Source organism: Oryctolagus cuniculus, chromosome 1, assembly GCF_964237555.1.
Source record: "Oryctolagus cuniculus chromosome 1, mOryCun1.1, whole genome shotgun sequence".
In the NCBI taxonomy this organism is placed as follows: Eukaryota; Metazoa; Chordata; class Mammalia; order Lagomorpha; family Leporidae; genus Oryctolagus; species Oryctolagus cuniculus.
In genome coordinates, this window is record NC_091432.1 from 191,684,216 (window position 1) to 191,709,772 (window position 25,557).

At 38.0% G+C, this 25,557-nt stretch overlaps 1 protein-coding gene and 1 pseudogene across 8 annotated transcripts in view; one reads left to right on the top strand and one right to left on the bottom strand.

Moving 5' to 3' along the window:
- LINGO2 (leucine rich repeat and Ig domain containing 2) overlaps nucleotides 1-25,557 on the bottom strand; it is a 1,403,193-nt gene that overhangs the window by 391,218 nt on the left and 986,418 nt on the right. The window lies entirely within an intron of this gene.
- Nucleotides 22,382-22,661, top strand: LOC127493548 (translation machinery-associated protein 7-like; annotated as a pseudogene).

The window sequence follows — 25,557 nt, forward strand, 5'->3', positions numbered from 1 at the left end:
TCTTTACTTAATGTATGCTAAACTGATCTTCTGTATATAAAGAGAATCGAAAATGAATCTTGATGTGAATGGAAGGGGAGAGGGAGCGGGAAAGGGGAGGGTTGCGGGTGGGAGGGACATTATGGGGGGGAAGCCATTGTAATCCGTAAGCTGTACTTTGGAAATTTATATTCATTAAATAAAATTTTAAAAATATCAGAATTCAGAAGTCCAAAGTTACATAGTACATATGCCCATGATTTCTTAGCCAGAGGATACTAAGAATTGAGTCTTTTTCTGGATGGTCCAACATCTTTATAATGAATGGGAATGATTCCATTATATTATAAAATCAATTCTGTGCTACCTGCCACCTACCTATGGTATTTTCTTGAGATTTTATGACTTATTTTGTTGTTGATTTCCTCACTTACAGAAATAAAAGTTATCATTTCTTACTGTTAAAAAAATAAATAAATAAATCTTAAAAGAAACTGATTTGATGAGTATACAGTGAAGCACATATGAAGAGCCATAACAATATGGCAATATATGTTTATGTAAGATTGAAGATGCATTGTTTGCAAGTTCTGTGGTACTATGGCTGCTGTGCTGCACCAATCCGAAGCCAGGAGCCAGGTGCTTCCTCCTGGTTTCCCATGTGGGTGCAGGGCCCAAGCACTTGGGCCATCCTCTACTGCCTTCCCAGGCCACAGCAGAGAGCTGGACTGAAAGAGGAGCAACTGGGACAGAATCCGGCGCCCCAACCGGGACTAGAACCCGGGGTGCTAGCGCTGCAGGATTAGCCAAGTGAGCCATGGCGCTGGCCTCCAGATAAACATTTAATCTGACAACTGAATGACAAGAAGAAAGCAGCATGAGGATTCTTAAATGTCCTTATCTTCTAGATATTTAGAGTCCAGAAGGATCCTTATTCATTTTCTCCCATTCATTTTAAGACTTTTTCACATTAATTGAGCACATACTGTGTTTTAGACACCATGTGAGCAAGGCCATTTCATATACATGACAGCATACATTCCTCTTGATAATCTTATGTTGATGCTAACTTTTTACAGAAATATAAAGCTTTGAGAGGCACATGCTTTTCACAATCTTCTTGTATTTCAGGTATTAAAAAAATTATGTGGTTCAAAGTTAACTTTTAAACTTCAGAGACTCAGCTCAGCTATTCTTTTTTTTTTTCAATATGCAGATGCACAGACAGAAAGAAACAGAGACAGACAGACAGACTGATAGACTAGGAGACTGAGATCCCTTCTGCTGGCTCAATTCATAGCCAGGGTTGGACCAAGACTGAAGGCAAGGACCAGGAACACAATACAGGTATTCCATACTGGTGGTAGGAACCCAGTTACATGAGCTACCACTGCTGTCTCCCAGGGCATGCACTGGCAGGAGCCTGGCGTTGGAAGCTGGAGCTAGGAGTTGAATCCAGGCACTCCTAAGTAGGACAAAGTTGTCTTAACAATTAGGCAAAACATTAGAAACAAAATATGTAAAATAACCAAAGGTAGAGTTAATCTTTGTGAAGTGAGTTTGGTAGAGGCTATTAGGGTCCTGTGTTAAAGAAATGAACATTGTGAGGACAAAACTTAATGGATTCAACTGTCATGTCATTATTTGAAAAACCAGAATTTTTTTAAAACATGTTTGCAATAAACACTAATTCTATTTGCTTTCTCTTTATTCTGCTGTTCTTATTCACATAAAAGGAGGTTGATGGTAGAAATAAGATATTGTATCAATGCATTTACAGTACCAGAACAGCTAGCTGTGCCAGCAGCAGTAACTTTCAAAGGCTCCCTGTCTGCTAATTTAAGTCACACTTCTCTCTGCCAACTTTTAGAGCCTCAATAATGCAGTCCAGTCAAACCCAGTTCCGGCCTTTGTTTGAACTACAAATATCAAAACAAGAAGAGATGAAGAGGTAGCTTGAGACATCAGTATAGTCAGTCACATCAAAAGACTTCCAGCAAATAATACACACATGCTGCCACCATACAATAAGTGACTGAGTTCAAACAGGTATCCAACCTTCATCCTACCAGGATTCTCATGTCCTTTCAAGATTCACTGAGTTAATACCAGGCTACAATCATACTAATTTGCTTCACAATGGGAGCAACAATAACTTAAGGAATTTCTAACTTTAAACATCTAATAGATGCAAAGGAGAGAATTCCTTTAATTTGATTATTTCTCTAGATGCTAATAAGTTGAGTGAGAATGTTTCATTATAAATTAGCACTTGAAAAAGTTAGGTGCAAAACATGAACATGAAATTACATACATTTATTCTTACATGATTGATTTATGATCATGAATCATGCTATTTTTCCATCTCCAAATTTTGTTTTGTAAAAGAAATTAATGTCTGCAAATTGTGTACTATGCATTTATCTTAACTTCTGCTAATCACAATGAATTTTGCAGCTGGCGATTCTTTTTAGCTAGTTCAAAGAGGTTAAATGGCATGTGCAAAGTCACAGGACTTGTAACTGTCATCAATGGAATATGATGCTCATTTGGCTGAAGTGAAAGTTCATGCTTTTTCATGGCTACTATCAAAATTGTCTACTTGAATCACAAGCTCCAAAGGGCAGAGAGATCAACTGATCTACTCACTAGTCATAGGTGTTCTGCTTGGCTTTATAGATCATGCAAATATGTATTAAGTAGGTGTGTCCTACTAAAAGAACCCATTTTTTAAAAATATGATGTCATGGAAAGAAACAGAAAGTTGGTTATTAAAAAATGTAAAATAATAAAATCATTATTTCTTCAGTGCTTTCTATTGGCCATGATGGAACAATGACATAAGCCTCAGTCATTCTACCTCCTTGCCCAAAAACAGATCAAATAGGCATCCTTAAAGAGACCTACTAACTCTCACACCCTGTGCTGTCCCCCACCCACACCCTGCATTTTTCTCCATGTTTAGAAGTGGGAGCCTATACTTGAAAACCTTGTATAGAGAAACCTCTATCTGTCATCCCCACCTCCTGTCTGGACCCCTAGCCTACCAGAAGACATAAAAAAAAAAAAAAAAAAACAAACAAACAAAAAAAAAAAAAAAAAAAAAAAAAACAGCCCACTGATGACTGGGCTTTCTGCCACATGTTCAGTCTACGTGCACGCTGGCAGTTGGTCACCCACCTCTGCAAATTTATTTTCCTTGAATAAATTTGTTCTGCTTGTGAGTTTATATCCTGTCTCCTCTCTGTTCTGCACCTCCTTTTTTCTCAAAAGCAAGGCACCACAGTGAGCTATACTCGATAGAACTGTATTTAATCGATTCTTCATAACAATCACACTTATTACTTTCCACCTCTTACGAATTAAAAATTGAGACTTAGAGAGGTTCAACTAGTTGCCATGTTCATATATTCAGTAAGTAGCAGAAGCAACATTTAGAATTTAGGGCTGCCTCAAAATCCTGTTGCTTTAAAACTTCTTATAGTCAGTGACAACTTACTGTATTTATTAGGAATAATTAGAAATTATTAATTGCCAATAGACAGATGGTGAAGAAAGATTTAAAGCAAGGATCAAGAAATGCAGATGAATACAAATTTACTATAACACAATATAAAATGGGAATATTAGGGTTCCCACATGCATTCTGAAACTAACAGAAGACCACCCACATTCTTTGATTTGTGTTCTCTTCTTTCTCATTCTCAAAGCAATCATGAATCCAGTTCTTCTCATGCTACACATCTCCCTTCCATCACTTCCCTCTCTTTACTACAGCTGAGAAAGATTCTCCTCTTTAGGGATTTATGCAATAAGATTGAATACACTCAGATAATCATGGATAATCTCTGTTTTTCAAGGTTTATAATCTTAACTACATCATGCTCTTGCCATCTCAAATAAAATATGCAGGTTCCAGGAGTTAGGGTGTTGACATCTCTGTGGCAGGGGCATTATTATTCTGCCTGCCACAATCTCTACTCAACAATATAAGGAAGTAAACTTTTGACACAGGAAATACGGGTGAATCTCAAATTTATTGTGCTAAATGAAAATGTGACATTCTGTAATTTTCCTTTTATATCACATTTGGAAAAGGCAACACTCTATAGACAGAAAACAGATCAGTAGACTCCAGGGAATAAAGATGAGAGGAGGAAACTGACTACAAAGAGTCTGAGGCAACTTTTGGGGTGATAAAAATGTTTTATATCTTTCTTGTGATGGCAGTGATGTTACTATATGCATTTGTCCAAAGCAATAGAACTGAACTCTCAAAAGAATGAATTTTTCTGTCAATTTTACTGCAATAAACCAGATTCAAAGTCAAAAGAAAAGGAGAGAAGACGTGTTGGTTATGAGGGTCATCAGATGACAAAAACTTCACTCATTTGTACACTTATTTCTTGGAATGTACACTTTATTTTAATAAAATGTTTTTAAAAAGAAAATAAATAAATAAAAGCATACTAGTGTTTCACAGTGTAACCCTGAATTTCAACAAGCTAGAATTTTAGAACTAGAAGGAAATCTCATCTATATTGTAAGAATATACCTCATTTCTTTCAAAAATATATTTATTCATTTGAAAGGCAAACACACAGAAACATACACAGACAGAAAGAGCTCTCCTATACACTGATTTATTCCCCAAATTCCTGCAACAGTGTGGGGTAGGTCACGGTGAAGCAGAAGCTGGATGTCAGGGACCCAAATACTTGTCATCACCTCATGCCTCCCAACATATGTATCAGCAGGAAGACGGAAGCAGGAAGAGCCATGACTCAAACTGAGGCACTTTGATAGGTGGAATAGACATCTCAAATGGCTTCTTATCCTCTGTGACAAACTCCCACCCCCTCCCTAATTTTCTGAGACTCCTGATTTCAGAGATTCTGTTCCATTGCTTCTGTGCAACTCTAGCAATATCATATACTTGAGAGGGCAAAATGGACTTTTCATATGGAATAATTCCACCACATGTCAGTTGTTGCAGATTTTCATTGGAAACATAGTTATCAGCTTCAAAGATCACATGGTCCATCTCCATCATTTTAAAGAAGTAGCCAGTGAGAGAAGTGATTTGACTTGAGGTCACATAGCTCATCAGTATGAATGCCAGAAGTAATATTCAGGTCTCCAAGCTCCAGTCTAATACACAAAACTGAATGTTCTTACACATATAAGGGAAATGATAATTGTTTTTTGTCCATTCCAGTATTTAAGCATTAATGAGACACCTGTGTTAGCACTCAAATATGAATGGTGCTGCAGTTAGCACACATAATTAGTGACAATTTTAGTAGCTACATTTACTTTTCCAGATGTGTGTGCTGCTCCTAGACCCTGGAGGAATAAGATTATTCAACATTTGATTTACTTGTGAATTGGTCAAACAACCCAATACCTCTCAGTGTTGGCTTTTTCACTGTCTCTAAGAGATGGAATAGGGAAGGTAATTGTTGGCAGAGGACATGAAAATGAAAAAGGCAGAGGCAGTACTGTGTTTCATAGCTTAATGAGGAGAGCCTGACCACTGTCTGTATGAATTGCAGCTTCGTTAGCTTCAAAAGGTCCCTTCTCAAAGATGCAATTCAATAGAGGACTCTGAATTCAGACTGAAACTAGGGTTTTGTTTACCTGCCAACTCTCACACATCTGTTCCCCTTCTGTTTCTTTCTTGATGTTAAAAGCCCCTTTCAACATGGCAGGAGATTGAAACTCAAGAATAACTTTAAGTTAGTTTCAAGTAACAGATTCTTACAGTACAGAATTATAGTATGGGTTGATTGACAACATCAATAATTGAACACAATTTGCTTTGCAGTTGTCAACTCATGGTATAAAGTGATAGCTCATTTAATCACATTTCTTAGGATAAATGAGTAAAGGTTGCTTTAATTTATGTTACTTAAAAAAAAATTCAAGAATTAACAAATCCTGCGTTTGCATTCATTCACACCCTCTACCGCTCAAAAACATTCACTCTGATGAAAGAAATGCTTCACAGAATTGAACACAAACTCTTTCATGTTTGTTCATAACTATCCTGAGAAAGTGTCCAAACAAATTATCTGCTGAAATTTAAGAATCAAGAAGTCAGAGTCCTACTTGTGAAGTGAAACATTTGGTAAACATATTATCATAAGAGGCTTCAGAAATAATTCTATTCAAAAAGTTCAACAAGTTAAATGCAGAGAAAACTGCTTTTAGCCAGGTAAAAAACTACAAAAAACACATGGAAGATTTTGATGAAGACTGAAAGAAAGTCTGGATTCTAGTTCACCTCTACTGCTAATCATAATAGTTATAACCATGTTCCATGTAATTTATGTGCTGTATTTGTGAAGTCTCATTGGTTGTGGGCAGTTGAAAAGAGAATGTACTGGAAATACATTTGAAACTTATCAAATCAAAGAGAAGGATGAAGAAGAAGATCTTAAGACAGAGAACAACTATGAATAGAGCCAGGAAATAGAAACTTTGGTACCAATGCATTCAATATAAATTGTCATCAAACACTTGCAATTTGTTTCACATTTGAATTGCAGATTGAAATCATATGCTTAGATATCTTAGCTTAAGTCCTGGGTTGAGGAAGATAGGGATCCACCCAACTACATACGGCAATCAAGAGATAATCTTGCAAAAGGAACTCCAATAGATGTTAGGACAGGGAATGTAATGCCACATAGACAAAACCCTAATGATTTAAACCTGTTGCATGATCTGTCAGACACTCACCAATGAGCTTTGTTTTTAAAAATAAAATTAATTACCATCATTTCAATACTGTATCTTGGTGCATAGAATAATTACAATTTCTTACTCAGTTGACTAAAGCTCCTCTCCAATCTTGTCTTGTAATGTCCTCCTTTATACACACTGAGCCTGAGACACACTGGGCTTTTTATTCTTCTTTAGATCTACCAGGCTCATCCTGGTCTTGGGCCTCTTCATGAACACTTTCATTGCTTGGAATGTTTATCTTTCTTTATTTGTCATGAATGAATCCTTATAAGGTAGACATTAGCTCAAATGCCACCTCTTCAGAGAGGTCTTTCCTAACTATCCAAACTAAACATAACCAGTGACTTTACATATTACTGTCTTTATTGCATTTCTCCCCCTGCTAACACATAAGATTCTAATAAAGTAGTTAAGCTCTTTGCATACTCAATAATTCCTGAACATAGTAAGATATATATACTTTTTTGCACCAAAATAAATACCTTTTAATTCCATTTTCCAAGAACTTTTTGAAGTACCCTTGTATCTATTGGATAAATAATTTTCAGCATAACCCTACATAGGGGCTGGCATCGTGGCACAGCAGGTTAAACTTCAGCTTGCAATGCCAGCATCTTATACTGGAGTGCCAGTTCGAGTCAGCTGCTCCACTTCTGATTCAATGAAAACCCAAGTTTTTGATTCCCTGCCATGAATATGGGATACCTTGAATGAATTCCTGGCTTCTGGTTTGATCTGGCCCAGCCTTGGCTGTTGTGGTCATTTAGAGACTGAACTAACAGATTAAATTTCTCTATTTCTTCTCCTCTCTTTCTGTACCTCTGCCTTCCAAATAAATAGATAAATATATCTTTTAAAAACCCTACATAATAGGCATTATTATATTTATTTTATAAATGAGGATACTGAATTTAATAAAAGTTAATGAATTTGCATGCTGGAAATTCTTATATGCCATAATTCTGAATCCAAAGTGAGGATCTTGAACTATGTTTCGCTATCATAGTTGTGTGACTTAGAGGTGAGTACCTGGAAAAAATATTTATTTTCCAATATTTTAGCAGTAAAAACTTTTTTCTCTCTCAAAATAAATCATATGTAGAACAATAACCAATTGCTCATTTCATATGTTCAATGATATGGTTCCAATTAGGGAAAGTTAGCAGGTTGTCATGACAAACGCATTTTGAAGCATGTTTTGGTTTTGGTTGCATATGAGGGAAATCTCTGTTCACACATATATATATATTGCTAAGTGATGAGCTTTTGAAAACAGATGTTCATCAATCCTCCCAAATTCCTAAAATATCCTTTCCCAGGCCATAGCAGAGAGCTGGATTGGAAGTGGAACAGCCAGGACTCGAACTGGCACCCATATGGGATGCCAGCGTTTCAGGCCAGGACATTAACCCGCTGTGCCATAGCATCAACCCCAAATTCCATGTCTTTTGATATAACTATATTTACTTTGATAAAAGAACATAAGAAGCAAGCCTAAAAGATCCAAAGTAGATTTGAAATAAGCTGTAAGTAGCTCAAGAGCATAGCATCAAAGTAAATGTGCTTTCAGAGAGCACTGGCAAGACAATGGGCATAGGATGGGAACCAATCACAATTAATCACCATTATCTCCTTTAAAAAGCAGAAGGATAACAGTACCATGCATCAGAATAGAGAATGAGAAGGAACAATCAGATCCAAAATTTGCAAAGAGGCTGATAGAAATAATGCATGGTATTATTACAAAATTTTAAAAAAGCTACCACCAGTGCTCACTTGGGCAGCACATATAATAAAAGCTACCACCAAAATATAAACAGGTGAAGAAAGCAGGAAGGTAGGTTTAAGGAAACAAGCCAGAAGAATGAACAATGCAAATTTTCTACAGATCTTCCTTTGTTTTGTAAATTCTTACAGAAAGTAATAAGAATTTATAAACAAAAGCACTGGTGTGTTATACTGGGAAAAATATTTGTCTAAAACCAAAATTTGGAATCAGTCGGGTTAGTAATTACAGACAGAAAGGGGATTAACCTTGAAGCAAAGATTAGGACCCAAAGCCCATTGATTACATGAGTCTTTGTCTATTACTAGTTTTCCAATTCCCAATCCCTTTTTTTTTTTTTTTTAAGATTTATTTAGCTGAGAGGCGGAGCTCCAGACAAAGAGAGGGAGAGATCAAGAGAAAGGTCTTCCATACACCAGTTCACTTCCCAATTGGCCGCAATGCCTGGAGCTGAGCACATCTGAAGCCAGGAGCCAGGAGCCAGGAGCCAGGAAATTCTTCCAGGTCTCCCATGTGGGTGCAAGGGCCTAAAAACTTGGACCACATTCCACTGCTTTCCCAGGCCATAAGCAGGGAGCTGGGTTGGAAGAGGAGCAGCTGGGACATGAACCAATGCCCATAAGGGATGCCAGCACTGTAGGCTGAGGCTTCACCTACTATGCCACAGCAACAGCCCCTACCCTCCCATCCCTACTTTTGCACTAGCTATTATCCATCGCTTTTATTAATAAATCCCCATACTTCTCCAAAATTTTACAAGCTTCACCACATAAAACTTTCATCAAGTCAAGTTTCAGTACCGGCTTTTTAATAATGACAGAGTCAGGTAGAGCAATCAGTACCAAGGATGACTATACAGTGGCAAATTGAATTTCACAGGTCTCTCCTCTCTCAAAAGCCTTTCTCACAATACTCTCCTTAAATCCTCTCTCACACACCCTCTCTCAACCTCTCTTCCTTTTCCATCCCCTCTCTTTGCCATTGACTAACACAGTCTTAGTTTCCTCTTAGCTTGATAAAACTGTGACAGGTTTCTTCCTGAATATAGGCCCTGACTTCCTTTCTTAGAGCAACTATGTTAGAAAATTTGCTTTTGCAATTTTTCTCTGCTCCTTTGAGGTGTAAATCTTTCAGCAATCTCTTGTCAGTTATACAACTCTTGAAAGTTTTTCTTAAGGATCTAGAAGCTTTCTCTTTGAAAAATAATAATCATAAAGTTAGCACTCCTATCTCCTTATCTCTGTGGAAAGGTTGGAGCCTAACTTCAATAACTGTCCATTAGGAAACACAGATGTTCTAATCTATATTGAATGAGATCCCAGTTGACACCCTCCAGGTACTTTTCCAACAGTTTACCCTAAGGCTTAAAAGCCCTCCTATCTTTTTTTTTTTTTTTTCCAATAGAGTTGAGTTCAATCTTTCTCTCCTACTAAAATGATCTGGAATAAAGTTATCTTGGCCTGTTTAAATATGTCCAGTACAGATTTTCTTTGATAATACACATACAAACTATTTTTATAATGTTGCAAATAAACCATTCAGTTTTAGTGTCTACTAATGTCTTTCTTAGAGTCTTTAACATTGTTCTTCTACCTACCCCAAGTTTTCACTTAAATCCCATTTTCTCTTACATCCCTCTCTATAAAATTCACTATTCTACCTCTTGGAATTATGTTTGGTTCTTATATAGTTTTCTAAAAACCAGAATTAGTAATTACTTCTTTTACTGTTCACCTTATTATTGCCTGTTTCCTCCATTACAGTGTTCCATGACATCATGGATCATACTTGAATTATTTACTATTTTTTCATTTTTATTTTTTATCCTGTGAATATAGCACAGTGCTGTAACACATATACAAGAATTATTTGTAATTTTTTTTTGAGAGGGGTTGAGAGAGAGAGAGCCTCCAATCTGGTTCACTCCCTAAATGCCAGCAATGATTAGGGCTGAGCCAAGGCCAAAGTCAACAGGTGAGAACTCAATACAGGTCTCCCTTGTGGGTGGCAGAAAACCAATCATTTGAGCCATCAACATTGCCTCTATGGGTCTGTGTGAGCAGGAAAGTAGAGAGGGAAACACACACACACACACACACACAAATGGAGACAGGTATTGAACCCAAGTACTCCAATCTTGGATGCAAGCACCTTAAATGGGGACTTGACCACTAGGCTAAATGTCTATCCTGAGAACTACTTTTTAGTAACAGGTTGACTAACTACATAAACAGTATTTTTCTGATCTTAAGTCGCAGTCTCTGTGACACAAATATAGGAATTTTCAATATTCATGAACATCATAGTCACAAGAAAACTGGCACAATAGGTGACACGTTTGGTAACCTTGCCAGAGTGATTGATGGTTTAGAACTAGGCACACAGATGGAGTCACTGAGAAAAGTGCTAGAGGAAGGCCAGGGCCCACATTCAACTCTTTACATCCAACAACCTCACTATAGTCTGAATGTTTGTGTCCTTCCCAAGACCAATGTGATGGTATTAAGAATAGGAACCTTTGGGATGATTAGGTTATGAGGGCTACAGACTCCTGAGTTGGACTGGTGCCTCACCCATGTGAGGAGTCAGTCTATGATGAACAGACACTGATTCTGCTGGTGCCTTATGCTTGGACTTAGCAGCCTCTAAAACTCTTATCATTTATTTATATATTTTTTAAGATAGAGTTTAGTTTTTGCCTTATTTATTTATTTATTTATTTGATAGAGTTACACAGAGAGGAGAGGCATAGAGAGAGAGAGGTCTTCCATCCGATGGTTCACTCCCCACTTGGCTGCAACAACTGAACTGCACCGATCCGAAGCCAGGAGCTTCTTATGGGTCTCCCATGCCAGTGCAGGGGCCCAAGGATTTGGACCATTTTCTGCTGCTTTCCCAAGCCATAGCAGAGAGCTGGATTGGAAGTGGAGTAGCTGGGACTAGAACCGGCACCCATATGGGATGCCAGAGCTTCAGGCCAGGGGGTTTAACCCACTGAGCCACAGCACCAGCTCTGAACTCCTATTATTTATAAATTACCAAACTAGGGTATTTTGTTATAGCAGCCCAAAGGTTATATGATAGCCCTAGTGCCATCATTCTCACCTATAGCAAGAAAATCTTTGGGACAAAAAAAAAAAAGAAAGAGAAGCAGCAACTCAGGACCCACTGGCAATATGATTCTCCCAGACTGAGGGAAGCAGGACTGCTTTTTTAAGCTGATTGTGTGAGGTAAGATAGAAAGTCTCACTCATTTTTATCTATGTCAAGCACAGTCCACAGCACCTGTCTCTCAGGGGAAGTGTGGAGGTTTATTTGCTTCCGAGTTTAATTACTACAGGCCACAATTCCCTTTGCACTCAATCTTGCAAATTTTCTTCCAGAATTCTTTCGCAAAAATAGCAGAAAAAAATACATTTGCTTCTGTCATTCTTGTCATACGTCTATGCTCATATTAGATATGGCTTTTGTATGGCAATAAAACCAATGGTTAATTTTTAGCTTGTTCTGATAATATGTTCTGACAGCTGTTTTTACAAAGTTGTGATGTTGATGCAGAAATCACTTGTCAATCGTCAGTAAGTGGACACTATAATTAATGAGCAATGCACCATGACTCATGAAAGAATGGAAATGGAGAAGGCAGGAGGAAGAGAGAGTGAGTTGTGTGAATATATAGCATACTTGCTCCGCAGCAGGGTCCCAGACCTCCTTTCAAGCTTCCTGACCCTGCGAACATGTGTATCTGAAAGCTCGTATAGGGAGAGCAACGCCAAATATGAAGCAAGAAGAATCCCAGTACATTGCAATCCTGCAAAATGCTCAGAGAGTAGATTTCAAGAGTCCTCACCACAAAAATGACAATGTTGGGGGCTGACGCTGTGGCGTAGCAGGTAAAGCTGCCGCCTGAAGTGCCAGCATCCCATATATGGGCATCAGTTCGAGACTGACCCGGCTGCTCCTCTTCAGATCCAGCTCTCTGCTCTGACCTGGGAAAGCAGAAGATGGCTTAAGTCCTTGGGCTCCTGCACCCACGTGGGAGACCTGGAAGAAATTCCTGGCTCCTGGCTTCAGATCAGCCCGGCTTCAGCCGTTGCAGCTGCAACTGGTTCCTGGCTTCAGATCTTCGCAGTTCCAGCCACTGCGGCCAATTGGGGAGTGAACCATCGGATGGAAGACCTCTCTCTCTCTCTCTCTCTCTATTTCTCTCTCTCTCTCTGCCTCTCCTCTCTCTATGTAACTCTGACTTTCAAATAAATAAATCTTTAAAAAAAATGACAATGTTGTGAGGCAATGCATATATTGGCTCAATTTACTCATTCTACAATGTATATATATTCTAAAACATAATTTATACACAATAAATTCATAAACTTTTAGTCAGTTTATAGAAGCCTTCCTAAATTTTATCAAAAACTTACCATCAAAAATGATGGTAAGTATTTCAGACTGCTGCACATAGTTTTTTTTGGAAAAAAACTAGAAGTCCCCTGTTATACATGTTTAAGCACTCAAGACTTTACAGCAACATTTTGCTATCAGCTCTATAATATTATAAAAACACAGAACCTGAACAAAGTAATATCTGTTAATTATTATTGATTAATTGATTGCCTCTGAAATATAATCCAAGCATATTACTATGATGATAGGGAGGTTTTTTTTTGGGGGGGTGATAAAATAATCCTAACGCTGTTGTTGTATGAAAAATGTAGACTTTTACTGCTGATAAAATATTTCTTAAAATGTCAGGACACATAAGAAGTGATAGTTTCATAGAATCATAAAAATATGATTTAAATATTGAAATTCTATTAGATTGGCATGAAGGCAAATAAAATAAATCTTAAAAATGAGCTTCCCATAATATAAATGACATAATAACCCAGTACTTACTTGATATTGGAATAATACAGGCTTCACAGCCAAAATATTGACAAATTGCCTTTCTTTAGTTTTTAGAAAGGTTAGTCAGTGTCAGTATTTATAGTTTTAGAAAGGTTTGAAGACACTGAGACAAAAGGGAGAAGTGGTAAGGTTAAGTAAGACTAAACAGATTATATTTGTAAGCCTTTTTAGAGCTTGCAAAATGAGAATATTAACTTAGAAAACTGCATTCTATTCAGAATTTGACCAGAATATTATTTTTAAAGATTTATTCATTTATTTGAAAGGCAGAGTTACTGAGAGAGGAGGGGGAGGAGGAGGAGAGAGAGAGATCCATCTTCCATCTGCTTCTTTACTCTCCAAATGGCTGCAACCACTGGAGATGGGCTGGGCCAAAGCCAGGATCCAGGAGCTTCCTTTGGGTCTCCCAACATGGGTTCAAGGGCCCAAGCACTTTTGCATCCTCCACTGTTTTCCCAGGAGCATTATCATGGAGCTGGATGGGAAGTGGAGCAGCCAGGATACAAATCAGTGCTCTAATGCAGGATGCAGTTTTATTGGCTACGCCACAGTGCCAGCCTAACAACACTGTTTTTTGAGTGATACATACACTAATACCTCCTGGAACAGGGTTCCACAGAAGGCTAATTTGGGACGCACAGGGTTAAAATGAAAGATAACGAAACAATTTTTTTTCTTTATATTTTCCTCAAAAAATGCTATACTGTTTTGTCTTTTAAGTTCTTTCATAAATGCTGTGTCTCATGTGAATGGCTGACCTCACACAAGGCTGACCCTGCCCTGAAATTTGCTGACTTTTGTACCTTCCAGACACTGGTTTAAGCTCATACCAGCAGCTGGATAGATTCCTCCATCACTGTTTGGCTTCCTTTCCTCACTAAAAATCCCTTATGCTTGACAATTTTCAAAGCACTTCCAAATACGAATAATTTCCTTTGAAGGTAATGAGTCAGAGGATCTTTGTTGTGTAAATGAGAAGGAAGGGACATAGACTTTAAAAAACCTGCTCATAAATTACCTTAAGTAGCAGGTCTAGACATGAGACTCCACGCAAGGTTCTACGGAAGTCTCCAAAGGAATATCCATGCCAATTCACCAATTGAATGAAAAGGACTGTATAAGAAACACTTCTTCTGTGATGGAAACTTCTTACAAGAAAACTTCCCAAATTATCTTACCACGGGGTGTTATCTACTCTAGAAGTTAGCCCTGTTGAAATGGAATAAAAAATAAATGCTGAAAGGAAAGAGCCTGGGAAAAGGTTTAGCAATATCCAACCTTAAGTAAGAGATGAATTAGAGTAAAAATCTGTTTTCCAGTCAAAATAGAATAAAACAAAAGGAAATGAATGGATTTCAATTGAAGCAAAGCCCTGTTTAGGCAAAAGCAATTGACTCATGCCTAGAGAACTATTCCAATCCCCAAGTAGGTTCCTAAGGGAAACCTGTAAGACTCTAGCCCAGGAAAAGTCCATAGGAATGAGAGGTAAGGCTCTATTGGCCTGGGGATGGGGAGGCAGGGCAGAGTCAATAATCTCTAGAGCTGTTTTCTTGTTCTGCAATTTAATCATTAAATGTAATCAGAAAGAGAAAATGGAGATCTGGTACATGTCCTCACCCCTGGAAGTTTAAAGCTAGCTGTTTGAACAGGAAAATGTATGTGTTATGATTCAGAAGCACTTAACTTTAATTTGAGCAGCTTTACTGATCAGAATCCAGCTGGTCTCTTCAAAAATCAGTCAGTGCAAAGTGGAGACACATCCACAGGAAACACTACAAAAAAGCTTTCTAACAAGTCATGAGTCATATAAAAAGAAGAGCGATTAAGTTAGGCAAACACCATGTCCAAGTCTTTGTGCTTTAACACAAGAAGGCAAATACTTATATTTTGGAACACAGGTGATTAAACAGGAAGAACCCTTGATTCCATAGAAAATGACAGCAGCTGTTACATAGCTTTCAAAGAAAGAGACCTTGGAGAGTAGGGGTAATCTGGGCCAAATAGCAATTCCATAAGGACACATCAGACTTTTAAAGGACAGATTTGTATAAGGTTAATCTAGGTGGGAGGCTAAAGTACATTGAAATATAAAAGAACAAGATGTTTATGACAACTGTGGGGCAAAGTCAAACCACAATGCTAACTTGATGGAACTGATAAAAGACATTTTATTCTTCTTCTTCTACATTCCAGGGCTAACCCACTCTTCACTTTCAAAATACATCAAATGAAAAAAATGTACATTACTATTCAGAAAATTAAACTAAACTGAAAACCAGTCAATTCTCAAGTGTGCATATTAAGGCTGTGATATACACTAAGGATATTGTTAATGATCTTTCAAAACATAATCATGTCAGGGCCTTACCACATCCTTTGATTTATGCATAGTTTTTTAAATCCACAGTGATCTTACGTAAGACATCCTAAAAGGATATCATCCTTGCTCCAAATGATTTAAAAAGGGTACAGAAGCAGACATCCTCTCAGGGCACTAAACCTAGCATTATATCTTCTTGAAAAGTGCAAAGGAAATGAAAATATTGCTTACAAATGATATTATATATATTTTGACACCTTACTGCTTCATAAAAGAAACAGAACCATAATACTGGGGCACAGTAACATTAGGAAAACCATCAAGAATTTAATGCTGATTTATATTTCAGATTTGAAGATTATAGGCTTCCCCTTGTGCTGCAGGACTTGCTTCTTTGCAAAGGTAGCTTTTCCCCAAAGCACTGTCTGGGTGTGGAATAGCTGTCCTGGTAGATGCTGTGGCCACACTAAATATGTTAAGTACTATAACAAATGTAAAAGAGTACAAGAAAGAGGATTTCCTGAGAGCTTTCAATCTTATTAGGAGAAGATGACACAGAAGCAAAAACGGTAACACGAGTGAACAAACATTTGCATATCTTATAGTCCTATTTCTTTTAATGGAGAAATGAAGAAGTAAGTTATGATACAAATATAAAAGAACCACTATTTAGTGTGTTTTTCAATCAAGAAATAGTTAAAGGGTTTAACTGCAAAATAATATCCACAACGTAGGAGGGTAGTTCAGTAAGATATGAGTATTTATTTATTTATTTATTTGACAGATAGAGTTAGACAGTGAGAGAGAGATACAAAGAGAAAGGTCTTCTTTCCATTGGATCACTCCCCAAATGGCTGCTACAGCTGGAGCTGCGCCTATCTGAAGCCAGGAGACAGATGCTTCTTCCTGTCCTCCCACGCTGGTGCAGGGGCCCAAGCACTTGGGCCACCCTCCACTACCTTCCCCGGGCCATAGCAGAGAGCTGGACTGGAAGAGGAGCAACCGGGACAAGAACCCAGCACCCATATGGGATGCTGGCACTGCAGGCGGAGGATTAACCAAGTGAGCCATGGTGCTGGCCCCTAAAATCGTATACCTGAACTTTGTGCTTTCTTTCTCATCTGGTAAAAGAGGTAAGAATGGTAACTGCCACAAAGACTTTTTTTTTTTATATATATCTGTATTCACGTATGTTCAGTCATATATATTGGTATTTATGAAAAACTTATCTACTTTCTCCTTCTTTTTTTTCTTTTTTTTTATTTAGAAAATGTAGATTTCCAAAGTACAGTTTATGGATTACATTGGCTTTCCTCCCCATAATTTCCCTCCCACTCGAACCCCTCCCATCTCCCACTACCTCTCCCATTCTATTCACATCAAGATTCATTTTCAATTATCTTTATCTACAGAAGATCGATTCAGTATATATTAAGTAAAGATTTCATCAGTTTGCACCCACACAGAAACACAAAGTGTAAAATACTGTTTCAGTACTAGTTATAGCATTACTTCACATTGGAAAACACATTAAGGACAGATCCCACATCAGGAGTAAGTACGCAGTGACTCCTGTTGTTGACTTAACAATTGACACTCTTGTTTATGGCGTCAGTAATCTCCCTAGGCTCTAGTCATGAGTTGCCAAGGCTATGGAAGCCTTTTGAGTCCGCCGACTTCGATCTTATTCCGACAGGGTCATAGTCAAAGTGGAAGTTCTCTCCTCCCTTCAGAGAAAGGTACCTCCTTCTTTGATGGCCCGTTCTTTCTGCTGGGATCTTACTAGCAAAGATCTTTCATTTAGGTGGTTTTTTTGTTTGTTTGTTTGTTTGTTTTCCCAGAGTGTCTTGGCTTTCCATGCCTAAAATACTCTCATGGGCTCTTCAGCCAGATTGGAATGGCTTTAGGGCTGATTCTGAGGCCAGAGTGCTGTTTAGGACATCTGCCATTCTATGAGTCTGCTGGTATCCCACTTCACATGTTGGATTGCTCTCTCCTTTTTAATTCTATCAGTTAGTATTAGCAGACACTAGTCTGGTTTATGTGATCCCTTGAACTCTTAATCCTATCATTATGGTCCATTGTGAACTGATACTGATCACTTTGACTAGTGAGATGGCATTGGTACATGCCACCTTGATGGGATTGAATTGGAATCCCCTGGTATGTTTCTAACTCTTCCATTTGGGGCAAGTCTGATTGAGCATGTCCCAAATTGTACATCTCCTCCCTCTCTTATTCCCATTCTTATATTTAACAGGGATCACTTTTAGTTAAAATTTAAACACCTAAGAATAATTGTGTGTTAATTACAGAGTTCAACCAATAGTACTAGAACAAAAAAATAATAAAAGGGAGAAAGTATTACATTGTATTTCAACAGTCAGGACAAGGGCTGCTCAAGTCACTGTTTCTCATAGTGTCCATTTCACATCAACAGGTTTCCCCTTTGGTGCTCAGTTAGTTTTCGCCGATCAGGGAGAACATATGATATTTGTCCCTTTGGGACTGGCTCAATTCACTCAGCATGATGTTTTCCAAATTCCTCCATTTTGTTGCAAATGACCGGGTTTCATTGTTTTTGACTGCTGTATAGTATTCTATAGAGTACATGTCCCATAATGTTTTATCCAGTCTACTGTTGATGGGCATTTGGGTTGGTTCCAGGTCTTAGCTATTGTGAATTGAGCTGCAATAAACATGAAGGTGCAGACAGCTTGTTTGTTTGCCAATTTCATTTCCTTTGGGTAAATTCCAAGGAGTGGGATGGCTGGGTTGAATGGTAGGGTTATATTCAGGTTTCTGAGGAATCTGCAGACTGATTTCCATAGTGGCTTAACCAGTTTGCATTCCCACCAACAGTGGGTTAGTGTCCCCTTTTCCCCACATCCTCTCCAGCATCTATTGTTGGTAGATTTCTGAATTGAGCCATTCTCACTGGGGGGCGGTGGAACCTCATTATGGTTTTGATTTGCATTTCCCTGATTGCTAGTGATCTTGAACATTTTTTCATGTGTCTGTTGGCCATTTGGATTTCCTCTTTTGAAAAATGTCTATTGAGGTCCTTGGCCCATCTCTTAAGCGGGTTGTTTGTTTTGATGTTGTGGAGTTTCATGATTTCTTTGTAGATTCTGGTTATCAACCCTTTATCTGTTGCATAGTTTGCAAATATTTTTTCCCATTCTGTCGGTTGCCTCTTCACTGGTCTGTTTCTTTTGAAGTAGAGAAACTTCTCAATCTGATGCAATCCCAAATGTTAATTTTGGTTTTGACTGCCTGTGCTTCTGGGGTCTTTTCCAAGAAGTCTTTGCCGGTACTCATATCTTGCAGGGTTTCTCCAATGCTCCCTAATAATTTGATGGTGTCGGGTCGTAGATTTAAATCTTTAATCCATGTTGAGTGAATTTTTGTGTAAGGTGAATTGTAGGGGTCTTGCTTCATGCTTCTGCACATGGAAATCCAGTTTTCCCAGCACCATTTATTGAGTAGACTGTCCTTACTCCAGGGATTGGTTTTAGATCCTTGATCAAATATAAGTTGGCTGTAGATGTTTGGGTTGATTTCTGGTGTTTCAATTCTGTTCCATTGGTCTATCCATCTGTTTCTGTACCAGTACCATGCTGTTTTGATTACAACTGCCCTGTAGAATGTCCTGAAATCTGGTATTGTGATGCCTCCGGCTTTGTTTTTGTTGTATAAGATTGCTTTAGCTATTCGAGGTCTCTTGTGCCTCTATATGAATTTCAGCATCATTTTTTCTAGATCTGAGAAGAAGGTCTTCGGTCTCTTGATTGGTATTGCATTGAATGTATAAATTGCTTTTGGGAGAATGGACATTTTGATGATATTGATTCTTCCAATCCATGAGCATGGAAGATTTTTCCATTTTTTGGTATCCTCTTCTGTTTCTTTCTTTAAGGTTTTGTAATTTTCATCGTAGAGATCTTGAACGTCCTTGGTAAAGTTTATTCCAAGGTATTTGATTGTTTTTGTAGTTATTGTGAATGGGATTGATTTCCACAAAGACTTTTTATGAGGAATGATGAACTAATAGTGATAAGGCACTTAAAGCAGTGCCTGGTATGTATTAGGTTTTAAATACACGTTCTTCTTAGAGAATTGGCATCAATCAAGGTCAGGGGTGTTGATGTTGAATGAGAACTGTCCTGTATCTGGCTAATAAAAGCACGATGCTTTGACATCTACAAGGGAATGGACAGCTATGCATCCAGGGAGCTGGCCTTGCCATTGTCATGCCTACAATAGGCTTTGGAACACCCCAGCACCTGAAGCAATCCTGAGGTTTCTAGATAGCTATGAAAGGAGGACCTTCCTGAGCTTTGGGCAGAGTATGTGCACCAATACAGAGCAGGATGTGATTGAGTCAGAATTCTTTATCAAGCCAGGGGGTTAGAGGACAGGAATGAAAGTTAAATCTGAGAAACAGATAATTCTTCTCATCCATGTCGGTGGAATGAGCTTCACAACTTCTATAATTTTTATTTAGCCTTCTCCTCTAGTTAGGGTAATTCTGATCTACACTCTCCATTTCCTCTGAGGTAGAGAATTAACACTGACTTATAGGAGGCAGAGTTGGTGCCACAATATGAACACATACCAAATGGCAGGTATAGATAAAAGAAATCTAGCATTTAAGACACTGTTTGGGGGGAGGAGGGCTAGCACTGTGCATAGTAGGTTAAGCCTCCCCCTGCAGTGCCAGCATCCCATATGGGCGCTGATATATGTTCTGGCCACTCCTCTTCCAATCCAGCTCCCTGCTAACAGCTTGGGAAAGCAGTGAAAGATGGCCCAAGTGCTTGGGCCCCTAATCCAATGCAGGAGAACCAAAAGAAGCTTCTGGCTCCTGGCTTTGTCCTGGCCAAGCCCTGGCCATTGTGGCCTTTTTGAGATTGAATCAATGGGATCGAAGATCTCTCTCTCCTTTGTCCCTCTCTGTTTCTCCCTGTCAAATAAATAACTAACTCTTTTTTTTTTAAAAAAAAAAAAAGACATTGTTAGACTGTCTGTGTATTTGGACTAAGGAGTGCTTCTTACACTTTGTCATCTAAGAATGAACTCAGGGAGCCATACTTAGAAACCCCCAGAGGGCTCGGAGTATAGTCCTAATGAATGCACTTCAGGGAAAGCCTTTCATTGTAATCATCCATTTCATGTCAAAAATATATATGAATTTCAAATCCTACTACAGAAAATATCCATTCTTCCTCCCAGGTACTTGCTACCCCAAATGTTCCAGTAAGACTGATGTGCCAGGAAAATGTGCTCATCCTGTACATTTATGTACATCCATGGCTGTAGGGTCTTCTTAAAAGCAATCTTACTCTAGTTTGAGAAAAATTTATCCTTACAAACGTTTGGGAATTTTTTAATGACACATACAATACATGCTAACAGTAAACAAGCCAAAAAAATAAAAAAGTAGCAAAACCTAAATAATAAAATCAGCTATGATCCAAGGAAAAATTACTGTTGACATTTTTGCAAGCACTTAATTTTAACAAATGTTTCTGTGTATAATTCAAAGGAATTTTTTTCACATATGCAGATTCTGATAACCACCACAACAATCAATATGTAGAGCTATTCCTTCACCATAAAGGAATTCCTTCACCTTGCTCCTAGAGAGTCACACCTGTCCTCTATTTCCCCATGTGTCAATCTCTTGTCTCATCCCTCCATTTTGAAACTACAATTTCGCAGTCTTATGCACAATATGCCACTGTTGCTAGTGCCTCATTTTAGTAAGCATATGCCTTCAAGATCAATCCAAGTTTTTGCTATATCAATACTGTGTTCCTTTTTACTGCCTGAGTAGTATTGTCATTGATGCATCACCCTTTATTTAGCTACTCATCCACTGAAGTTAATTTGTATTGTTTCCATCTTTGGGCTATTACATGTATCACTGTTGTGAAAAGTTACATACTCTTTTCTACCTCATATGAGGGGGCTTGAAAGTGTTCATCAAGAATGGCAATTAAAAGATTAGTTTGTTTACTTTGGTGTAATAAAAGTTTTAAAATCCATGTATAGTTTTTCATCGTATACCATGTATAGTTTTTTCATCGTATATGTCTCATGTTCAGTTGTTTCAGTTAAAGACTCTTCTGCTGAAAGGTTCTTACATTTTTGTAAAAAAAAATCAGCTGGGTGTATTTAGTGCATCTGGGTTCAGAGGCCCAGTTGTGATAACTCCTTCATAATTGCTGAAACAAATTAGATCAAGAAAAATCTCATTTGGCAAAGCCTTTAAAAAGCTGCTTTGATAAACTAAAATTTGATTCCATTTATTTAAAATTTTACAGATTTTAAATATTTCAAAATTAAATATTCTATAAATTGATAAAATATAATTTTATATTATAAAAATAGGAAGCTTAATATATATAGAATACATATCTGTGTATATTAGAGAAATTCTTAAAAGTACATTATTTTGTAAATCAAAAGTAGAATTTTAAGAAAAATAGTGTTTACCTTTTTGCACTTTTCTGTTTCAGGAATTTTCTATGATAATCATGTATTACTTTTATAAAATGGAAAGAAACCAATATTTACAAGTAAATGCAAAGATGTTTAAAATAAAACATGAAAACAGTCCGTTTCTGGTGGCAGGGTCTGGGGAAGGGGCGGCAGGTGCCATGTCTGGCCGGGAAGGTGGCAAGAAGAAGCCCCTGAAACAGCCCAAGAAGCAGGCCAAGGAGATGGATGGGGAAGATAAAGCTTTCAAGCCCAAACAGAAAGAGTAGCAGAAGAAACTCGAGGAGCTAAAAGTGAAGGTGGCAGGGAAGGGCCCCCTGGCCACAGGTGGAATTAAGAAATCTGGCAAAAAGTAAGCTGTTCCTTGTACCTGAAGTGATGACACCCTTGACTGCATTCCTAGCTAAACATCTCAATTCCTGATCTGATTTCATCATCATTTAAAAAATCATCTATTATTTTTCACTTTATGTTTCTGTGTGGGAGCAAACTGTTGAAATCTTTACTTAATGTATGCTAAACTGATCTTCTGTAGATAAAGAGAATCGAAAATGAATCCTCATGTGAATGGAAGGGGAGAGGGAGTGGGAAAGGGGAGGGTTGTGGGTGGGAGGGATGTTATGGGGGGGAAGCCATTGTAATCCATAAGCCGCACTTTGGAAATTTATATTCATTAAATAAAAGTTAAAAAAAAAAGAAAAAAAAACATCTTATGCCACTCGTAGTTAGAATGAAGTGTTAAGTGTTATCTTGGAGCCTGCTGTACATTTACAAATAAAATTTTGTAAAAAGGGGAATAAACCCCACTGTACTGTAAAAAAAAAATTACTGTATAACTTGTATAACTCTACTGAATTAGTATTGCGGGGATTGATTCCCTGCTACTCTCCCTCGCCCCAAAGGCTACTGCACACCAGCAATAACCAAAGCATTTGCCTGAGGTCTGTAGGACAAACGATCAGAAGACTTGCTAGTTCTGAGAGGCTACAAACTGAAGTTTCCTCCACTTTAAATTCAAAATGAATTTGTTAATTTCAAACTTTTTACTTAATGATCGAAGACACATATTTAACTTACATTGGAAGGAACACCATGAAAGGACAAGTAGAGGCTACGGCTCTGTATGTAGTTATTAGTGGCTGAATGTAGTAATTAAGGGATCATTTAAAAAAATGCTGAAGTTCACCAACCATATTATTTTCCATTCAGCCTGTATGCATGATAACTCTTAAATGTTTGAATGTCTCTATTAGTTAGTGACTGTAATATCTGCCTTTCATGAAAGAGTAAAAACACACTAATTGGATTAATACTGATTCATAAGTTTTAATTGCTGACTAATATAATACAGAAATGTTTTTCCATGAACTGCATTGCAGTTATGTACCTCCAGTTTCCATGACTCTAATTATGACATATCATTCCTAGCCTGAACATACAAACTAACAAAACAAGAGAATACATCAATATGATGCCAGGTGGAGAAAACAGGTATCTCCTAATTCTTGGAGCGTAGCCTGAAGCACATTTTACAAGCATGAAACTCCTTTAAAGTCTTTCGTTTTATCTTAGCATCTAATGAGATTTAACAAGATTCTAAATGGCCTTTTGCTAACTTTCTTTAGCCCATTTTAGAATAGATAATTTATATGTTACCAATAATAGATGTAGGCTGTACTATTTTACATTTTTATCCATATTAATCTCTTCAAGACAATCAAGATAGGTTATATTTAACTATTTGAAACTTAGGCTCAGTTTCTATTATCTGAAAAGTGGGATAATAATAGAATTTTCCACTTAGGTTGTTATGAAATTCAAATGAGATTGTGTATTTAAAGTGCTCATTGGAATAAATGACAAAGTTTTCAGGTGCTCAGAGTTTCATAAATCTGTTAGTACTGTATTTTTGAAGACTTCTGAGTGTGAGTAAACTTACAATATCAACACATTTTCTAAACATAATTTCAGTTAGGCCCACTCAATAACAATGTTCGAAGTGGTAACCTAAGGAAATACTTGTTATTATAATAAAATGTACACACAACACACACCTGAAAGATGATAATGAATATTACTTAATATCTCTAGATGATGGTTGGAACAATATGAGGATCTACTACAAGAACTTATTTCCTGGATGAGCTGGAGGCTTAGTTGTGGGAGTGAAATGTACTAGGCAACTCTGTTGATTGCAGCCATTATGCCTAAGCTCTCTCCTCGGAGTCTTCTAGCTTGTTCAGCCACTGGTGCATAAAGGTTCTATTGTGCCTCAAATGGTCTTCCAAAGGGTGCTCTATTGCCCGCTTGTTAGCCTCCTTCCTAGTTGTTTTCTGCTTCAAGAATGACCTGCTCTGCAGCTTGGTAAAACAGGAGTACACTATCAACGCATAAACAGGCAGAATGGAATGGGAGTAAACAGCATAAATCCCAAGATCAGGTAGATAAAAGTTTGAATTTTTTTTAAAATTTTTATTTTCTTATTCATTTGAAAGTCAGAGTTACTGAGAGCAGGAGATACTGAGAGGAAGGGAAGAAAGAAGGGAGAAAGAGAGAGGGAGAGGGAGAGAGAGAATGAGGAGAGAGAGGGAGAGAAAGAGAGAGAGAGAAAGATCTTTCATCTCTTGTTTCACTACCCAGATGGCTTCAACAGCCAGGGTTGGATCAGGTTGAAGCCAGGAGCCAGGAGCTTCATCTAGGTCTCCCACATGGGTTCAGGGGCCTAAACACTTGGGCTGGCTTCTGCTGACTTTCCTAGTCCACTATCAAAGAGCCAGATTGGAAGTGGATCAGACAGGACATGAACTGGAACCCATATGGGATACCAGTGTTGAAGCGGGTGGCTTTACCCACTATATCACACTGGTCCAGTGAATTTTAAGATTTAGTTACACATAAGAAAGGTAGAGTGACAGAGACACAGGAAGACTGACAGAATCTTCCACCCACTGGTTCACTCTCGCAGGGACCAGAAATGAGGAACCCTGTTTGGGTCTCCCATACAAGTGGCAGGACCTACACATTTGAGACATCTTACATTGCTTTCCCAAGCACATTAGCAGGGACCTGGAATAGAAGTGGAGCACCCTGGACTCAAACCAGCTCTCTGATATGGGATATCTGCCTTGTAGGTGGTGGCTTACCCTGTTGTGTCTCCGTGCCAGTCTGCTAAATTTGAATTCTGACATTCAATACATGATCATAGGGAAACTATGTGATTAATTTCAGTTTCTCTTGGTATTGAAGGTCAAAAATTCCTAAGCCACAGGGTTAGTAAGAGGATTAAATGAGAGGCTCTCAAGCACGATGC